We start from the raw sequence: 15,639 nt of genomic DNA, 5'->3' as shown, positions 1-15,639 counted from the left end.
ATATATAGTCTGAATTATTTATCTCTCTTTTACTTATGTTTGAGGGATTTAAGTTGTTTATTTTATTCTGTTCTTAATGCTTCTAGTTGACTGGCCACCAATTAGATTAAATTGAAAACCTAGGTTAAACCTTGACGAAGAAGATTTAAGTGGACCTTCAATAAGATAGCATATGAGCGAATACACTTAGTTGAGTTGGTGGTTTGATTTGCATATAGGGTAGACATACACTTATAAGCCATACGTAGCCAAAATTAGAGCACAAACTTAATGAATTTTTCTTTAATTTAATTTGCATAGACATATAGTAAATTAATTAGGAGAGGTATTTTTATAAGAAACTCGACAAAGACTTGTAAATAATTTAGGACTCTAGGTTAGCAACTTAATCTATTAAACTAAGTTAAGAAAGAAAGACAATAATCAAATGAAGTATTGAGGGATGTCGTAATCTTAGGTCTGGTAGTCATTCACATTTAATAAAGTAAATTTGCTAATAGATTTTAGATTAGTTTTAGTTTTCATTATTAGTATTAAGGGATACGTACATTTGCATGAGTAGAAAAATGAACAACAAAGATATATCCAAATGTTGACTTTTGAGAATAAAAACATCCAGCAAAGTTTGAATTCAAATATTCAACAACTTCTAAGATGTCAAATCTTTTATATGTAAGCATGAAATCTCCAGTCCTTTGAAGGTACCTTATGACCTTTTTTGCAACACTTCAATGATCTAAGCCTAGATTACTTTGATATTTTCCCAACATTGCTACTACAAATGCAATGTCCAGTCTAGTATAGACTTGAGCATACATTAACCTTCCAACAGCCGAAGCATATGGAATGTTTTTCATTTGTTCCCTCTCAAGTTCATTCTTAGGACATTGGTTCAAATTAGACTAGTCACCTTTCATAATAAGTGCAGCACTAGGTGAACATTTTTTCATCTGAAATCTCTCTAAAACCTTATTGATATAGGCTTTTTGAGACAAACCTAAGATACCATAAGATCTATCTTTATGAATCTTAATGCCAATGACATAAAACGCTTTACCCATTTCTTTTATGTCAAAATGTTGAGACAAAAATTGTTTTACCTCATGTAGCAATTCCATATCATTGGTTACAAGCAAAATATCATCAACATATAGAACCAGAAAAATGATTTTACTCTGACTAACCTTGTGGTATATACATTGATCATAACATTCTCTATGAAACCAAATGAAGAGATAACATTATGGAACTTTAAATACCACTGACGAAAGGCTTGCATCAATCTATATATGGACTTTCTAAGCTTTCAAACCAAATGCTTACCTTTATTTGAAATGAACCCTTCAAGTTGTTTCATATAAACCTCGTTCTCTAAATCTCCAATGACGAATGTTGTTTTCACATCCATTTGATGTAAATTTAAGTCCAAATGTGGAACTATGCCATGATGATATGGGAAGAATCCTTTTTCGAAACAAGAGAGAATGTCTCTCAATAATCAATTCCTTCTTTTTCTGAGAATCCTTTAGCAACAAGATTGGCCTTATGTCTATCAATGTTGCCTAATGAGTCTTTCCTGGTTTAACATACCTATTTACAACCAATGGCTTTCCCCTAGTTAGGCAACTCAACAAGATCCTAGATTCGATAATTTACCATAGAACTCATCTCATCCTTCATGGCATCATACCAAATTTAGATTTATCACCTTCCATTACTTGTGAAAACATCTCTAGGTCATTTTCGATACAAACGTCCTAGTCAAATTCTTGTAGATACATGACATAATCAGTAAAAATTGCTAATTTTCTTGCTCTAATAGATCTTTCTTAATGTTGTGTCAACAACCTCTTGTGGAGATTGTTCCACAACAGGTTATTCCTCTTATGGTAATTGCTCAATAAGATCTTCTAAAGCATTTTCAGTAGATGCAGCTTGTATAATTGGTTCCTTAATGTCCATCATATTTGGATGAACAACCAACCCACTACTTGATGTGAGAGATATATAAAAAACACAATCTTCCTCAAAAACTAAGTTACGAAGTTGATCACTCCCATTAACTGCGTGATTCTCAAGAAACTTAACATTATTTGATTCAACAATTCTACTTGTATGATCTAGACAATAAAACTTGTAACCCTTGGACTTTTACAACGTATCCAATAAAATATCCACTTATAGTTCTTATGCCTAACTTTTTTTTTTTTGGATTGTAAAATCTAGCTTCAGTTGGACAACCCTAAATATGTAAATGTCTCAAACTTAGTTTCTAACCTTTCCATGATTCAAATGGCATTTTAGGAACCACCTTAGTTAGAACTCTATTTAATATATACGTTGTTGTTTTAAGGGCTTCACTCCATAAAGATAAAAGAAGTTTGGAGTTGTTAAGCATACTCCTTATCATATCCATTAATGTTTGATTCTTCTTTTTGCTACACCGTTTTGAGATGGTGAGCTACAATACCTTACTCTTGACAAAATCAACAAATGAACCAGGTGCTTGTCCAATTCCTGTGTACCTTTTATAGAAATCACCACCTCTATCTGACCTCACAATTTTAATTTGTTTTTCACATTGTTTATCTACCTCTACTTCATATATCTTAAAAACATCTAAAGCTTCGTTCTTTTTATGAAGCAAGGATAGATATATAAATCATGAGCAATCATTAATGAAAGTGATGAAATATTTTTGACCACTTAACCACATAATAGAGCAACAAATGTCAGTGCGTATGATTTCTAATATTTCAGAGCTTTTCATGGCACCTTTCTTAGTCTTGTTAGTCTGTTTTTCTTTAATGCAATCTACACAAATATCAAAATCCATAAAGACAAGAGTTTCCAAAACTCCATCATTTACTAACCTTTTGATTCTCTCAATGGAGATATGTCACAATATGGAAGATTTCTCATTCATAACACAATGTTTACTACTAGTATTATCGTGTGAAGCCATCAAACTATAAGGAACACTATCATTTAAATGAATTTTGAATAAACCATCATCCATTGTACCATTTACAACAATAGTTGCATTTTTTAATAAATTAAAAAATGTTCCAAAAAATTTGAAGGAATAATACAAAGGTATAAGTCTTAAAACAAAAATTAAATTTATAAAAAAAACTTGGAATGTAAAATGTTCATTCTAAATCCAAAACAAAACTAGTTTTTAAAACTAGTCTATACATTCCAACTGCTTCCACACAAGAAGGCATCTAGTTTTCAGAGTAGATGTTGTATTCACTCTTTGTCAATTTCCTTAGGTTTAGAAAACCCTGCATCATATTAGAAATATGGATTCTAGAATCAAAATTAACCCACCAAGTGTTATGGGAAACATAAACCATATTAAATTCATAACACACACAAGATATGAGATTACTTTTCTTTTCAAGCCAAGCCTTCATTTTAGGACAATACTTCCTCATGTATCCTTTCGTTTTACAAAAGAAACACTTGGATTTGTCTTTCATTCTAGTATGGGTAGGTCCATTAAATTTGCCAGTTGCATTTGATTTTCCCTTCCCTTTCTTGTTAGAAGCTTTTTTATCAACTCCTATTACAAAATGTGCACTTTCATCCATTTCCTGAATCAATCTTATTTCCTCTTAAATATACATGTGTTACAAGAGATTTTGAAAGCATTATATTGAGATAGAAGAGAATAAAAAACAAAGTGCACTAGGAAATCATCAGAAATCTCCACCTTTAAGGACTTTGATTGAACAACTATATCCCTCATTCGCATAATGTGCTCACGAACACCTTTAACACTAGCAAGGTTCATTGATGTCAACTTGCTCATTAGGTAGCTAGCCAATGCTTTATCTAAAGACTCAAATTTCTCATCAATAGCCTTCATCAGTGTTGGCTCCATTAGTTTTTGATGATAATAAAACATTCCCACTCATTTATGTCTAACTATGCTACTTGAGTGTGCAGGATGGAAAATGGATGCCAATAATAAATTAATCAGCAAAAAGGGGAATATCAAAACTCATAAGAATGAAAAGCTACAATTGAACCACAAAATAGAAGCCACTTAGTCGAATAATCAAGGGAGTTAGTCTACTAAAACTAAAAAGTGATGATGGCTGGTTTAGAGACAGAGATGACTTAATCGACTAAGAGGTATTGTTAGTTGACTAAGAGCTTACTACTAGAAATTGGGTTCAGAGACAGAGATGATTTAATCGACTAAGAGTTGTTGCTAGTCGACTAACAGCTTACTACCAAAAACTGGGATCAGAAGACAGAAACAACTTAATCAACTAAGAAGTATATTACTCAATTAAGAGCTCTCTATCTGAAAATTTGAATTTGAATACTAGAAGACAGATTAACAACTAGAACCAACTCCAAACTGTTTCTAACGGACGAAATCTATCAAACATCCATCAGAGTTGATTTTCCAAGTATTTAAGGCACTCCCAACAGCTAAGAAACATATCGAAGGCTTCCAAGATCAAAAAGAGCTCAAAAAATAGCAAAAGTTCTCTGTACACTTTCTACACTTCACTTAAATCCTTGTAATTGAGTTAAGCACTTCAACTTGTACCATTCAGATCAGGTTAATGATCATAGGTACATCTTTATTTATTTTCTCCTTGATTACTTAGAGTGTGCGAGACACTTTAAGGGGATTGATCAAGCTTAGGTTGCTTGATTGATTGCATAGGTTCTAACTCAGCCTAGAAAAATTAGTTTTGGGTTTTGATTGATCTCGGGAAAAACCATTGTTAAAGGTTGTAGCCGAGCCTGTGAAAAACCATTGTAAAAGCTTGGTGGAAGCTTGAGAATTCCACCATTCATAGTGATTTGGTTTGAAAAATCCTTGGTTGAACAATCAAGGTAGTGGATGTAGATCTTTGACCAAACCACTATAAATCTTTATATATTATCTGCTCTGTTTTATTTTTCAGTTTCATTCTTTCTTAAATCATTCCTTCATCTTGTATCAAATTTCTCATCATTGATCTTCAATTTGTCCCCGATTAAAAGTCAAGTTTTATAAGAGCCAAAAAGTGTTATTCACCCCCTCTAGCATAGTTATTTGGGACCAATAAATGGTATCAAAGCCTAACCCTCATATTTAAAGCTTAACATCCATAGGGTAGATCCAAATGGCTCTTCAAAAATCAATAGTTGCTGAGGGAATGACTACCTTTGTTTGATGGCCCTAACTACCCCTATTGGAGCACTAGAATGTCAATCTATATAAGGGAAATAGATTATGAGATGTGGGATGCCATCACTAATGGACCCTTCATTCCCTCGACCATAAATGTAGTGACAAACAAAATAATTCCTAAGCCAAGGGCTGAATGGACTGAAGCTGAAACCAAAAAGGTTCAGACAAACTTCAAGGCTATAAACACTTTAGATTATGCCTTAACTCCCATTAAGTTTAACAAGGTGTCAAGTTATACCACAGCTAAACAAGTTTGGGACAAACTTAGGGTCATCCATGAAGGGACTTCACAAGTCAAGGAGTCCAAAATTGTTCTTCTAACTCACAATTACTAAATGTTCAAGATGGAACTTGATGAAAACATCACCAACATGCTGGATAAGTTCACTAATATTACAAATAAACTCAGTCAATTAGGAAAGCCTATCTCTGAACATGAACTAGTGAAAAGACTTCTTAGAAGCCTATCTAAAACTTGAAAGCCAAAAGTGACTGCCATTAGGTAAGCCAAGGATTTAAATATCATCACTCTTGATAAAAAATGTGGGTCTCTTCTTACTCATGAGCTAGAGCTTAAAAAAGAAGAAAAAGAAGACAAGAGAGAAGCAAAAGAAAGAAGAAAAAACATTGCCTTAAAAGTAAGCACACTTGAAGAAGAATTGGATAATCTGTCTTGTGATGATGATGAAGAATTGGCAATGGTAGCAAGAAAATTCAGAAAACTTATGGGACAAAGAGATAGGAGGTTGGCTAAGAAAGGTTATAGTAGAGAACAAAGCTCTTCATGGAAAAACAAAAATAAAAATGAATCCAATAAGAAAAAAGATGTCATTTGTTATGAGTGCAAGAAGCTTGGACATTTCATATCATAATGCCCCCTGCTGAAGGGAAAAACTTCCAAGAAAACTAAAAAATCAAAAAAGGCTACTGTGGCTACAATGTGGTCTGATAGTGATGTTTCAAGTTCTGATGTTAAAGAAGAGAAAGTGGAAAAAAGAGCAAACTTATGTTTGATGGCCAAAGATGATGAATCTAAGGTATCTTCTACTCTTTGTAATATCTCAATTGATGAACTACAAAAAGAGTATGAATGTCTTTACGATGAGTTTGAAAAACTAGCATCAAAATATAAAAATTTGAAAAGGAAAACTGCATGTCTTGAGATTGATTTGCAAAAGATAAGACATGATTTCAACTCTATTTTTGAGCAAAGAAGTTATCTTCAAACTGAATTAGAACATTCAAAAATAGATTTTGAAGTTCTAAAAATTGAATTAGATAACATAACTGAAGCTTTACAAAAAGCAATTGATGAAAATACTACTCTTAAGAGTTTGAAAAAAGAATCAGCAAGAAAAAACACAAATTTCAAAAGAAATGCTAATGATTTCTCTTCTAGATATTATGTTTATGATGAACTTTGTCATTTATCTTATAACTGCTATAAAAGACGAAGCACACAGAAAACAAAAATGATTTGGGTTCCAAAAGGATCCTATGTTGCAACTAACCTTCAAAGACCCATCAACGTATGGGTACCTGTTAAAAAGAAATGAAAATTTATATTACAGGTTGAGCCAAACCGAGAAGACATATGTCAAAAAGCACAACTAAAGCAAAAGCAACCATGGTACATGGATAGTGGCTACTCGAGACATATGATTAGAAATGAAATGTTGTTTGCTCAACTAGACAAGAAAAAAGGAGGTACGGTGTCATTCGGAGATGATTCAAAAGGTAAAATTTATGGTATAGGAATTGTTGGTAAGAACTCTCATGCTCAAATTAGTCATGTGTTGTTTGTTAAAGGATTAAAGCACAATCTCTTAAGCATCAGTCAACTATGTGACAAAAAGTTTAAGGTATGTTTTGATTCAAACAAATGTGAAGTCATTGATATGAGTACCAACAAAATTTCATTCATAGGAAAAAGAATAAAAAACATGTATGTCATATTTCTCAAAGATCTTGAATTAAATTGCGAAACATGTCTTTTGGCAAATGATGAAATGATAGTTGGTTATGGTATAAAAGACTTGGACATGTAAGCATGCATACCATCTCAAAATTTATGAGAAAAAAATCTTGTTTTTGGATTGCCTAAACTTAAATTTGAGAGTGATCAAATTTGTGATGCTTGTCAACTAGGTAAACAAGTTAGAACATCCTTCAAATCCAAGAAGATTGTTTCAACCTCTAAACCTCTTGAATTGTTGCATATTGATTTATTTGGTCCAATCAACATAACTAGCTTATGAGGTAAATCATATGGCTTTGTGATAGTTGATGACTACTCTAGGTACACTTGGGTCTACTTCCTTGCTCTAAAAAACGACGCATTACCTGTATTTGCAAATCATTGTAAGAAAGTTCAAAATGAAAAAGGACTTGTAATTGTTAGCATTATCAATGATCATGGAGGTGATTTTGAAGGAGATGATTTTGAAAACTTTTGTAATGAAAAAAGGTTAGATCATAGTTATTCTACACCCATAACATCTCAACAAAATGGGGTTGTTGAGAGGAAGAACCAAACCTTATTGATACTTTTTAGATAGAATGGTTTACATAGTGAGATATTGATACTCTTGACTTAAACTGCATGATTTTGAGCTTTTTTAGCATTAAAGCATGTCCAAACACTTGGCCATTTTTCTTGAAGGTTCATGGGGACTTTGGATGAATTTTAAGAATTTGTTTTTGCAATTTTGATCATTCGTTTAAGTCATTTTAAAATATAAGATCAATTGTTAAAGCTGACAATCTTATATTTTTTTATATGACAAAATCAATGAGCAAAATTTGTTAAAAACCTTTTGAAAACTCCCCTTAAATTTTTAAGTTGAAACTTTGTTGATTTTTCCAGGATTGATTTTGAAAAACTCCCCCTCACTTTATGCTAAGTTTGGAAATTGAATTTTGGATCAAAATTTCATTTAAATGCAATGTCAAAGTTCAAGACTTCATTTAAGTCCAAGTTTAAAAACCAAAATAACATGTGCAAACTTGCTCAATACTTCTTCCCCTTTTTGTAATATCAAAGAAAAATGTCATTTCAAAATCATGTTTCAATTGTTAAAGTACCAAAATGATATGACATTTAAGCATATATATAGAATTATAATCAAATAAGACAACAAGGAAATACTTGAAAGTGATTAGTATTGAGATGAAAAAAATAGAACCATATATAGATAAAAAAATATATAGCCAATATCCAAAATAAAACATGCATAGAGACTATCCAAATAGTGCCTATATGAGATACAATTGCTTTTCTATAATCAGGCATTTGAACATAAACATTCTTAATTATCCTTGATGATATGAAAGATTTTAAAACATGCTATATGATTAATAGCACCAGAATCAATTATCCAAGTATGACAGTCAAACTTGAATGCAGGCTCAGCGGATAGTCTAGTTTGTGAACAAAATGAATTGGATATCATACTAGCGAGTGCCAAATTAATAATTGAAGGATTATGTTGGTAAGAATCCATACCAAGGTTGTTATTGGAGTTGTTTGAGGGTGGATTATCAATTGAAGCAGTTCCTTGCTTATTGAGGAGGACCATGAGTTTTTTATATTGATTTCTTATTAGAGACATGTTTGAAATAGCATTTGAAACTTCTTCACACTGATCTGGTTGCAAGGTTGCCACGGTATTATTGACATTGAAAATTGTTCTTGGCATTTTTCTTATTTGCTCTTTCCCTTTGTAAACTTAAAATTCGATGGGAAACCAAAAAGTGTGTAGCACTTATCCCTGACATGACCAGATTTACCACAATATGAACAAACCAGATTGGATTTCTCTTTCTTCCTTCCACCTGTTACACTAGCCATAGCCGATGCCTCATGAAAAGGCTGTCTATAAAGGATTGATCTCTGAGTTTCTTCTCTAAGGACAAGGTTTGTAGGCCTCATCAAGAGTAGGAAAAGGCTTCATCAACACCAGCCGAGATCTCAATGGAGCATATAACTCATTGAGTCCAATATTTTTCTTAACAATTATTTTTACATATTTTTGTTAAGATTTTCGGAAAGTTATATAGTTTTAACTTATGTTGGAATCTTACTGATTTTCGTTTAATTATTATAAATTTATGCTTATATTCTTACTCTATGTTACAGTCATAATTATCATAACTTAAATTTTAACTTGATTATGATACTTTTTACTCACTTTATATTAAATATTACATATTTTTATCTTTATTTTTATAAATTTACATTAATATTTTCAGAAGGGTTTTTTTTTTGTTACATTAACATTTAATTCATTTGTGTGGAATTATGCTTTTCATTTAAAAATACTTGATAACTACTTTTTGAGGAAAACAAATTACTTTAAACTCTCTTAAAAAAGAAAAACTAAATATTAATCTTTTCTAATTTGCGTTTATGTTTTTATATCATTTTTATAAACATTTACATTAAGATTTTAGAAATGTTAATTTCAACTAAATAATTATGTTAAAATTTTACTTATTTACGTTAAACTATTATGAGGTTATGTTTGTTCTTATTCTTTATTACAGTTATAATTATCATATCTTAATAATACATTTTATTTATCTTACATCAAAAGAGATGTATTTTTATTTTTATTCTTACATGTTTACCGTAATATTTGAAAAAATTTAATTTTTTCTTTTACCTTAACATTTTATTCATTTGTATGGAATTATATTTTTCATCTAATAATATATGTTAATATTTTGACAAAAGACAATGGCAAGGTCCCATGGGGCATGAAAGCCATCTCCAATGCCATTGAAGCTTATTCACAAAGCTGCACTGGAATCTCATTCAAACACATCCTACGTGAGGCAAACACTGTGGCAGATGGATTAGCTAAAGTGGGAGTTACAAGAACAAATAATTTTAGTGCCTACTTCACGGACTCGAGCAGGGGTGAAGCCATCTAGCTTCTGTCTTTCTCAATTCATGACTTTCTTGGTTTGATGTGTTTTGCTTTTAAATTGTTGTAACAAGAACAAATGATCCGCTGTGTCTTGACGCTAGATGGTTGATTGTGACTTTATGGTTGTTATGATTATTAACACATCAGGACTCCCTTAATTGCTGCCCGTCCCTACCTTGGGAACTTTTTCGTATTCTGCCAGTCGCAATGCGACCTTCTCTCTGTAAGTCTCTATTGAGACACATCTTAGAGCAGTAAAACTACCGGTGTTTAAAAAAATATATTGCGGATTAGTTTTTTGTTTTTAACTTTTGATTTTATTTTACAAATTTATTAATGTAAACGGTCAGTTCTTGTGATAGGGAGAGGAAGCGTTACAAATAAGTAAAAAAGATATACGGAAAGCGATGAAAAAGAAGATTGGAGCAGTTCTTAAAGTACTAAATATCATGGGAGGTGGAAGAAAATAAGAAGAGAATTAGAGAAAGTTAGAGAGAAGCACTAAGAAAGTGAAATCCCTCAAATGAATTGTGAACATTTATACATAGTGCTAGAAGTGATGATTATTTAAAAATAGGCTTTAATGCGCATAATAAGTGATATTATTATGAAGGGTTTTAATGTGAGAAATCAGTACAGTAACCCATTATATGGATATTGAAATGGTGATTTTATTACATATAATGAGTAACAGTTAAAAACTCATTATATGACAATCAAAGTAATTAGGTGTAATAAGATTTGTTCTCGAATAGAAGGTATTAAAAGAGAGGTATATATGAAAAGCTATAGGATAACAAGTTAAGAGAAAAAAGTATACATGAACAAGTACAAGAAAAAAAAGTGTACATAAACAAGTACAAAAGAACATGGTAAGAGAAGAAAAAACTTGTACTCTAAGAAAAGATTAAGAGGAATACCTCTTAATTACCCCATATTTGAGCCTCCAAGACAAACTTTTTGGAAATAAAAGTTTACTACTTATTTTAGATTATTTTCACTGTTATCCATGCGAATTGATTATTCTATACGAAATAGTTGTTTTATTTGTATTAATTATTCTGTATAAAATTGTACTCTACTTGCTCTAATTATTCTGCATAAAATAGTACTTCACTTATTTCAATTATTCTGTATAAAATAATACTTCATTCATTCTAGTAATTCTTATTATTCTGTATAAAGTTCTAAACTGTAAACCAATTCTTGAAGAGAATAAATTAGTAGCTAAAATCAACAATCTACAATTACCGGATCAACTGACAGCTTTTACCTTTCCCCCTTTTTAGTTGGATGCAATGGTATGGTAGAACGTGTCTCTCGCGAATTCTTCTAAAACTGAGAAGAAATTGCTAACAAAGCAAACCAAGTCAACCTTAGTCAAGGCAACGCCACAATTAACAAGGAAATATCCACAGAAGTTACTCTTCACTCTCAAGTCTTCCTCCAATCTAGTTTTTCCTGGTTCAATCCTTCTAGCTCAAGAGGAGAAAATGGTTACAGAAGCTGTGGTATTGGCCGTGGGAGGGGCATTTCTCTCGTCCACTCTGAATGTACTGTTTGACAGATTGGCTACTGTGCAGGCCCTCAAGCCGATGATCAGCCTCTTCCGGGGTACGAAGTTGAGAGACGATCTCTTGCAGAAAATGGAGATATTACTGCTAACGGTGGAGAAAGTTTTTGGTGATGCCGAGGAGAAGCAAATTCTGAACCCTTCTGTGAAAAAGTGGGTGGACAAGCTTAAAGACGCTGCCTACGATGCTGAGGATCTACTGGATGCGATGGCAATTGAAGATCAGGTTCAGGAGGAGCAGGTAAAAGACTTTAATACTCGCCTTGACAAAATTGTTCTAAAACTGCAACTAATTGCTGAGGAAAAAGACATCCTTAATTTGAAAGAAGACCAAGGAGGGAAATCAATCCCAAGATTACCCACAACTTCCCTGGTCGATGAATCTGAAGTATGCCTCAGAAACAATGATAAAAAGCATATTCTTGATATTTTGTTGTCTGATGGATTGAATGGGCAGAAGATACCTGTGATTACAATTGTAGGAATGGGTGGGATCGGAAAGACCACCCTTGCTCAGTTTTTGTACAATGATGACAGGGTGAAGAACTATTTTAACTTGAGAGCATGGGTGTATGTCTCGGAAGAATTTGATGTTTTCAAGGTCACGAAAACAATTTATGAGTCTGCCACATTGTCGAGTTCTGATATTAATGACTTAAACGTGCTTCAAGTTACATTGGAGAGGACATTGATGGGCAGAAAATTTCTACTTGTCTTGGACAATGTTTGGAATGAGAGTTATAGAGCATGGGATCTACTGCTTAGACCCTTACAAGTTGGTGTCCCTGGAAGTAAGATCATTGTAACTACACGTAGCCAAACTGTTTCATCCACGATGCGTAATGCGCTTGTTCATGATTTGAAGAGGTTATCTAAAGGAGATTGCTGGGCATTATTTTCAAAGCATGCATTTGGAAATAAAAACCCGAATGAAGATTCTACCCTGAAAGGCATTGGTGAGAAAATTGTGGAAAAATGCAGAGGCTTGCCTTTGGCTATTAAAACACTCGGGAGTCTGCTGCATTCACAAGTAGAAGCTCAGGAGTGGGACAATGTACTGAATAGTAGAATATGGGATCTACCTGCTCACAAGAGTGACATTTTACCTGCCTTAAGATTGAGTTATCACTATCTTCCTTCTCATCTAAAGCGCTGCTTTGCATATTGTTCCCTATTTCCTAAGGGCCACAAATTTGAGAGAAGGGATTTGGTTCGAATGTGGATAGCTGAAGGCCTAGTGCAGCAGCCAAACAGTAGAAGAAGAACGGAGGAAGTAGGCGAGCAGTACTTTCATGAACTGTTATCTAGGTCAATTTTTCAACAAAGTCATGATGAATCACGTTTCATAATGCATGACCTTGTCAACGATCTAGCTCAATATACAGCAGGAGAATTTTGCTTCAGGTTTGAGAATGGTAGCCCTCCCCAAAACCCTGCAAGGGTTCGCCATTTGTCATGCATATTGAAGCCAAGTGACAAGCCTTATAAATTTGAGGCCTTCTATGGAAAAAATAAGTTTTTGCGGACCTTCCTTCCGCTCAGATCACCAGGTGATGGGAAGACTCCTTTCGATTCTGGAGTCTTCAACAAATTGTTTCCAGCGCCCAGTTGCCTACGGGTATTGTCATTGTCATCTTACAATATCACTAAGTTCCCTGATTCAGTTTGCAACGTAAAACAGCTACGCTACTTGGACCTTTCTGGCGCTGCTCTTCGATGTTTGCCTGAAAGAGTAGGCTGTTTGCATAACTTGGAGACACTGAAGTTGTCAGGTTGTCATCGTCTCACTCTGTTGCCAGCAAACCTGTGGAATCTTACCAAATTAGAGCATCTTGACATCAGTGGAACACCTATCTTGGAGTTGCTTGATTCAATTGGCAACTTAAAAGAACTCGGCTACTTGGACCTTTCTGGCACTAAAATTCATTTTTTGCCTGAAGGAGTATGTTCTTTATATAACTTGCAGACGCTGAATTTGTCACGTTGTCCTCACCTCACTTGTTTGCCAACATACATGGAGAATCTTACCAAATTGAAGCATCTTGATATCAAGGGGACGCCTATCCTGCAAATGCCTCCAAAGTTGGGTAATTTGAAACGTCTTCTGCTGTTGACTAATTTTGTTGTGGGCGACAATAGTGGGTCAACTGTTAGTGCGCTAAAGGATCTTCGTCTTCATGGCGCTCTTTCCATTTTACAGCTACAGAATGTCTCTCAAACAGCAGATGCAGAAAAGGCCAATCTAAAGGATAAGAAATACCTTCGTGAGTTAATTTTGGAATGGGATGGTGATCCGCGTGATGGCAATGCACAAATTGCAGCATATAATCCTCATAACGGAAGTATAGAGAATGTAGCCAAGGATCCTCATGACAATGATAATGCACAGAATGCGGTGGATGATCCTCCTAATGGTAATGCACAGAGTGCAGCAGATGATCCTCATTGCCGTGATGCAGAGATTGCAGCACTCAGTCCTCATAATGGTACTACACAGAATCCAATGGATAATCCTCAGAACCGTAATGGACAGAGTGGAGGGGATGATCCTCAGAATCGTAGTGCGAAGCATGTAGCTAATGTACTTGACAAGCTAATGCCTGGCGAGAATTTGGAGAGGCTCGAGATTCGAAAGTACTTTGGTATGAGTTTACCAAAATGGTTAGGGAATGCTTCATTCTCCAAAATGAAGAGCCTAACTCTTGATAATTGCCAAAAATGCAACTCACTGCCACCACTTGGGCAACTACCCTCTCTCAAAGAACTCACCATACACCACCTGGCTGGAGTAAAAATCGTGGGTTTCGAATTCTACGGTAGTGGTGTCGTGGCCTTTAAATCCCTGGAAATGTTATGGTTCGAGAATATGGAAAATTGGGAGCAATGGTTACCTTTCACAAATGAACGAGGATTCCCGTCCCTTGGCAAACTCCTAATGATTGGGTGTAGGAAACTAACGGGGAATCTTCCCGTCCAGCTTCCCACTTCGGCAATGCAAATCGATGATTGTGACAGATTAAATGTATGTCAAGGTGCCACAAAGCAGTAGTCTCCTCTTTAGCAATTGCAATATAGCAAGCTGTGAGATTCTCCAACCAGTCATTTTAAATGATTTCTTTGACCCATTGTCTAGTATTGTTTGTTCATCTCAAAAAATGGAAGCATACCTAATTGTCTGATTGTCCATTGAGAACAACTGTGTTGGCGGAACAAACTCGTTTTGAATCGGTTGAAGTTGACTGTACGAACTTGAGTTACAGTTTGTTCGCTTGTATGACTTTATGCATTGTGATACCATGCGGTCCTACATTGATGAATCTTTGTAATGTTTGACTTGATTTATCAGGTTTACATTGGTTATTTGCAGTGGCAAAGTCTCACCAAACACAAGTTTTAATTTGCTGAGTATTGTAAAATAAATTCGAGCAGTATAAAAATTGTTATTAACTTTTTTGGATTTTTATTTGGTTATTACTATATGTGGTCCTATTAGTGTGTAGAAATTCTACGTAAGCATTCATCAATGTCATGTCATGTTAGGGGTTATCCACATCAACAACTTTAACGGAAAAAGCTTGATTGATTGGTTAACAAATTTTAAAAGTTGGACTTGATTTATAAAAATTATAATAGAGCAATTAAATTTAACATTTTGATAGATTATAGGGGCTAAATCAAACAATTTGATCATTCAAAATTTGGCCATTAAAATCTTCCAAAATTTCACGTCAACACTAGTAATTAACCACGTATGCGTCACGTCAGAACTTTAAATGAGAAAATTTGATTATGTTAATGATTTGACTGACATTAACAAATTTTGAAAATATAAGAATTTGATTTATATGAATTAAAGTATATGGATTAAATTCAACATTTTGATAAAATACAGTGTCATAGTGTGATGAGTTCTAGCATAAATCTTTTTTGTT

The 15,639-nt window shown here is 33.7% G+C and overlaps 1 pseudogene; it reads left to right on the top strand.

Annotated features, from left to right (window-relative positions):
* The first annotated feature begins 11,475 nt into the window (after positions 1-11,475).
* Positions 11,476-15,127, top strand: LOC108663793 (putative disease resistance RPP13-like protein 1 pseudogene; annotated as a pseudogene).
* The last annotated feature ends 512 nt before the right edge of the window (positions 15,128-15,639 follow it).

Source organism: Theobroma cacao, chromosome 10 (genome assembly GCF_053813885.1).
Source record: "Theobroma cacao isolate CCN51 chromosome 10, ASM5381388v1, whole genome shotgun sequence".
Taxonomy (NCBI): Eukaryota; Viridiplantae; Streptophyta; class Magnoliopsida; order Malvales; family Malvaceae; genus Theobroma; species Theobroma cacao.
The sequence above is the reverse complement of the archived record's forward strand: the minus strand, read 5'-3'. Positions and strand labels throughout refer to the sequence as shown.